Here is a 5,647-nt window from a genome sequence, read left to right as displayed (position 1 = left end):
CCCTATTGTTATTGTTGTTAGATGCTGTCGAACCAATTATGACTCATAGCGACCCTCTGAACAACAGCTCTGAACCTTGCACTATCCTGTGCCATCTTCACCATATCTACCAAGCCCATTGTCACAGCCATGGTGTCAGTCTATCTCACAGAGGTCTTCCTCCCTTTTCCTAACTTTCTACCTTTCCCAGCGTGCTATTTCCTCCTGACAACATGCACAAAGTCTGCGGGACAGTTTCCTCATGCTTGCCTCTAGGTAACACACCGATTGTGCTTCCTTCTGGAGAGACTTGTTAGTTTATTGGTGGTTCATGGCATACTCAGTACTCTTCTCTAACACCACACTTCAAAGGCAAAATTCTCTGTCATTCTTATTCATTGTTCAACTTTCAGATAAGCTTTTCTAGTCCTTCACTTCCAAACTCTCCTCAGCCCCTTACCTACATACACAATAGGGTTATATTCTCCACCCTACTCCAGGAGCGGTTTTTTGTTTGTTTGTTGTTGGGTTTTTTTAGAAGTAGATATTCAGATATTTCTTCTAAGGTGCATCTGAGTGGACTTAGAACCTACAGCTTTATGAGTCAAGCATATTAATCATTTGCAACACTCAAGGTTTCCCTGATTTCATTCGGTTCTCTCACTTCCAATACCCTTTTCTTCCTAAGAAAATATGGTCCTAACAGGTCAGCCAGTAGTGTTCCAGTTAAAACCTATATGTGTAAACGTTGTTTGGCTCTGCCACCTTTTACTCTGTCCATCACGAGGAATGGTGTGACTGTGTGTGGCTGTCTGCACCTATGTCTCCTTACTTCATCAGCCACTGGCTTCTTTTCTAGAAATCACATCATCATGAAAAGAAGCTACTATTCCTGGGAGATAAGTAGTCTTCACTCAAGGTAGTGTGAGAGAATAACCACATGCCCCTGGAGGATACTTAAAAGCAATCAAGTGAGATTATCAACAACTTGATTATCCTAACTATGTCATGAGCCAGGTTTTGAGCCAATGTTTGGATCTGCAAGCCTAAAAAAACTGTGAGTGCTCAAAATTTCTCCTCCCGCTTAGGGAGAATGCACTGTTCTAAGCATCTGGTGGACTTACCATCTTATTTCCTCAGCATCCTTTCTCTTCATCCAAATCTTCTAATTTGATCTAGTTCCATGATATGCTGACTGCTGTTTATGTAGCATTCCAACCAAAGGGTTGTCTGCCTGATCACCTGCCAGAAAAGGGGCTTCTTTTGACTTTCAATTACAGGCTGTAGGTGAAAATCAGGCATTTCAAAGAAAAGTTCTTCAGAAGAGTGGAAAAGGTAAACCCTACGGAAGTTCATGGCAGAATAAGGTGGAGGAAACATGTATTTGGAGTCATATATAACAATATATTATAGGCTGTGTAATATCTACACCTGTTTCCTCCCTCCATAAAGGAAAGCAAGCACAACTTATAGCATACAGCAAAGTTGCGGATTAATTGAGAGGGGGGAAGAAAACCCCAAACTCTGGTTTTCAATCAATTCCTATTCATTGGAACCTTGTAAATCAGGAAAAGACAGCTCTCTAGAATTTCCAAGATGCATGTACCTGAAGAGGAGTTACCTCTAACCTCTCAAGGAGGTAAGCAAGGTAGAAAGCTTGGACAAGACCTAAGAATTTTTAATCCTTTCAAGTTCTCTGACAAAGGAGTATTTGAACTACTAAAGCTCTTCTTATATCTTTGAACACTTTAAAGCATTGATAACCAGCAATTAAGTCATAAAGTAAAAGAGAGTTCTGATGGTCAATAGGTGGAGAGTGGCAAGTAGCATGCCAGCCCGAAGACATGAGGTTCATATCCACAAGCTGCTCCAAGAGAGAAAGATGGGCAGTCTTCTGTGCCGTTTACAGCCTCCAAAAACCCACTGCACGGTCAGCTATGAGGTGTTTCCAACTCGATGGCATTGAGAGGTTCTTTAAGTTCAGTCTTTAAAGAAACAGACAACCACGATGTTCTCCCATGGAGTAGCTTGTGGGTTTGAATTGTGAATTTTTCTTTTAGCAAGTGAGTTTTTAACTACTGCATCACCAGGGCTTCTCAGCACATAAAATATGTTGTAGTAGAGAGGCGTTAATTAGCAAGGGTCCAATCTGTTTCCTCACTTTCCATCCACCTGCTATTCTTCGTGAGTTAGAGCCAGCAGGAAGGCACTTCTACAGGCCGAGCATCTCACTGGAGGAAATGCTCTTGGCCCAGAGATCAAGTTGACTTGTAGCATGCAGGGATGAAGTGCTGTCAGCACTAAGAGTAAAGATAACAATAGGTCTGTTCTCTTGAAATCAACATCCAGCTAAGCTGAAACATTATCCCATGACTGCTGTGCAGAAAAAGGTACTTGTCTTTCCTTCATAGATGTGATAAGTGAGTAAACTCTGAGCATTTGTAAGGGTGGATTAAAAAAAAATTAAAAAACTACTTGGGAGGAATGAGAAGGCATTTCAAGTACAGCATTAAAGTGAGTATCAGAAGAGAGAGTAACTGAGGGACACTTTATGGCAAGAATTGCTGATCCAGCTTCTTGCCAAAGGGGATGGATCTCCTTCTCACTTTCTCTGTGGCTTTGCTCCTCTATCCGTGCTGCCTCCACAAGGCCCTCATTTCACGAAAGCGCTTGCCAAGTTTTCTTTTTTATTTCCAACTACAAACCTGCCTTGAGATTGTTTTTTTCCAGCCTTCATGTAGCAATAGTTTCTTGTCATTCTTTTCTTTTCAGAGTCCCATTTTTCACTCTTATTTTTATTTTTTGTATTTTCAAATATATCTTTATCCTTTTTTATTTTCTTTTTATCCCGAGCACCTTTCCCACCAAAACAAACCCCGAAAATGCTGGATATTCACAAGGGGAGGCATCTTTCACTTCAGTACATGGTTTGGTTACCTGGTCAGAGAAGAGACGTTTATAGACATTAAGGAGCTTTTCTGGTATGAAAATGTGCAAGTTCTTTCTCACACACTCATTCTCTACCAGTTGTGAAGTCAACGTCACAGACAGCTCTGTACAATCCTGCGAAGAACAAAACTTATTCTGGATTCTATGCAAGTCTTCGAGAAACAAGCTACCAACCCTTCATGCGTCTATCATGTCACTCTGTGCCTTAAAATTCTGGTGTTTAAATACATACATACATAGGTTTTCAAGAATTTTCTGGTGGCCTAGGCGATAGAGTTGCACTATCAGTTAAGGCAATTGGTTCTACTGCACCAGCTGCTTCCTGGAGGAAAGATGGACAATCCCCTCCCACATGGGATTTACAGCCACTGAAAACCCACTATCAGTTGTGAGTTTTAGATGACAATTAGTTGAATTGATGTATTTTTTCCCCTGTTTTAAGGTGTGCACTTTTATTCAACTAGTGTCAAGTCAGTGTACAGGTAAAGCCCTGGCTGCCTCCACATCTCAGCCATCCCAGGGAGACCAAAAGCCTTCATATTTCTAGAGTTGAGGGAAAGGGCAAGGGCCCCCAAAAAGTAGGGCCTCCAATGGCTGACTATTGGGAAAAAAACAACTAAAGAACAAGTATTAAGGTGGAAGATTTTTTAAGAACAACAACAAAAAATTGATTTAGGTATCATTTACATAAAAGTAATGCTCCCTGCCACCCCTGTCCATGTGTGGACCCTGGTGAGGGATGGGGCTCTTCTGCTTAGGGGAAGGGAGAGGCTTTTGGAAAGGCAGGAGCTTCCTGTCACATTGCCATGTTGAGATTATTTGGAATGAATATTTTTAAAAAAGAGAGAACAATGTCCAATCAAAGTCCTGGGCCATATTGGAGAAGTTGGGGGATTCTCGCTCCACACCAACTGCTGTTATCTTCACTGTTCCAGTTTTTAAATCCTGAGTCTAGCGCAAAAAATAATAATAAAATAAAATAAAATTTAAAAAATGTTTTAAAGGTAACAAAGCCATGCCAATTCTCATCCTTTGGGTTGTTGTGTGGTTTTGGGTTTTGGTATTTTTTTTTCTGCTCAAGTTAGGGTTTTGTGTTGTTTGTGTGTGTGTGGTTTTTTTGTTTTTTGTTTGGTTTTTTTGTCAAGAAAGGGTGTAACCAACTAAAGCATTTCCATCTAGAAGCATTTGCGGTGGACGATGGAGGGGCCAGACTCGCCGTACTCCTGCTCGCTGATCCACATCTGCTGGAAGGTAGACAGGGAGGCTAGGATGGAGCAGCCGATTCACACGGAGTATTTGTGCTCAGAGGGCGCAATGATCTTGATCTTCATCATGCTGGGGGCCAGCGCTGTGATCTCCTTCTGCATCCTGTCTGCAATGCCTGGGTACATGGTGGTCCCGCTGGATAGAACTGTGTTGGCTTAGAGGTCCTTGCAGATGTTAACATCACACTTCATGATGGAGTTGAAGGCAGTTTCGTGGATGCCACAAGACTCCATGCCCAGGAAGGAGGGCTGGAAGAGTGCCTCGGGGCAGGGGAAACGCTCATTGCCGATGGTGATGACCTGTCCATAGGGCAGCTGGTAGCTCTTCTCCAAGGATGACGAGTAAGCCGCCATGGCCGTAACCTGCTCAAAGTCCAGGGCAATGTAACAGAGTTTCCCCTTGATGTCACGCACAATTTCCCGCTCAGCCGTGGTGATGAAGCTGTAGCATCCCTTGGTGAGGATCTTCATGAAGTAGTCCCAGACAGCCAGGTCCAGACGCAGGATGGCATAGGGGAGGGGGTACCCCTCGTAGATGGGCACAATGTGGGTGACCCCATTGCTGGAATCCATCATGATGCCAGTGGTCCACCCAGAGGCATGCAAGGATAGCACAGACTGGATGGCGACGTACATAGCAGGGGTGTTGAAGATCGCAAACATCATCTGGGTCATCTCCTGGTTAGCCTTGGGGCTCAGGGGGGCCTCCGTCAGCAGCACAGGGTGCTCTTCGGGGCCACATGCAGCTGGTTGTAGAAGGTGGGGTGCCAGATCCTCTCCTTGTCGTCCCAGTTGGTGACAATGCCGTGCTCAATGGAATACTTGAGGGTCAGGATGCTTCTCTTGCTCTGGGCTTCGTCCCCCACGTAGGAGTCCTTCTGGCCCATGCCCACCATCACACCCTGGAGGGCGCCCCATGATGGAGGGGAAGACAGCCCAGGGGGTGTCGTCGCCCACAAAGCCGGCCTTACACATGCCGGAAGCATTGAGCACAGCGATGTCATCATCCATGGTGAGCTGGGGGTGGGCGGTGTGAACCGGCGGCAGTGACTGTGTGGAGGGGCCTGTGCTCCGGAGAGGACGAGGTGTCGCCTGAGAATTGATGTATTTTTAAGACAAGAGGATATATTAAAAGCTCTAGACACTGTCCACTAGTTATATCTTCTTGAACTTCTTGGTATTCATAGATAAGATATAAATAGGCTTCCTTATAGGATCATTTTATGTTTAATACACTAAACTATATTGTGCAGAACTTTAGCTTTTGCAAAGAGAAAAATTTTGCTTCTTGGCAATTGTTCTCCGGTTAGATAAAGGTAAATTTATCATTTCATAACTTCCCTGTAAACCATATGCACTGTTTCAGAACTTTAGTCTTCATGAACTAAACATGTTAGAATCCTAATCAGTTTTTACAATTAAAAGAAAACAAGTCGATTACTTTGACATTTTTG

General features: G+C 43.6%; 1 pseudogene; it reads right to left on the bottom strand.

Annotated features, from left to right (window-relative positions):
* Window positions 1-4,103: 4,103 nt before the first annotated feature.
* LOC102877157 lies at window positions 4,104-5,204 on the bottom strand (annotated as a pseudogene).
* Window positions 5,205-5,647: the final 443 nt, after the last annotated feature.

This window comes from Elephantulus edwardii, unplaced genomic scaffold, assembly GCF_000299155.1.
Source record: "Elephantulus edwardii isolate Elephantulus edwardi_28Jun2011 unplaced genomic scaffold, EleEdw1.0 scaffold00111, whole genome shotgun sequence".
Lineage (NCBI taxonomy): Eukaryota > Metazoa > Chordata > Mammalia > Macroscelidea > Macroscelididae > Elephantulus > Elephantulus edwardii.
Note: the sequence above shows the minus strand (reverse complement) of the source record. Positions and strands in the feature narration are given on the sequence as shown.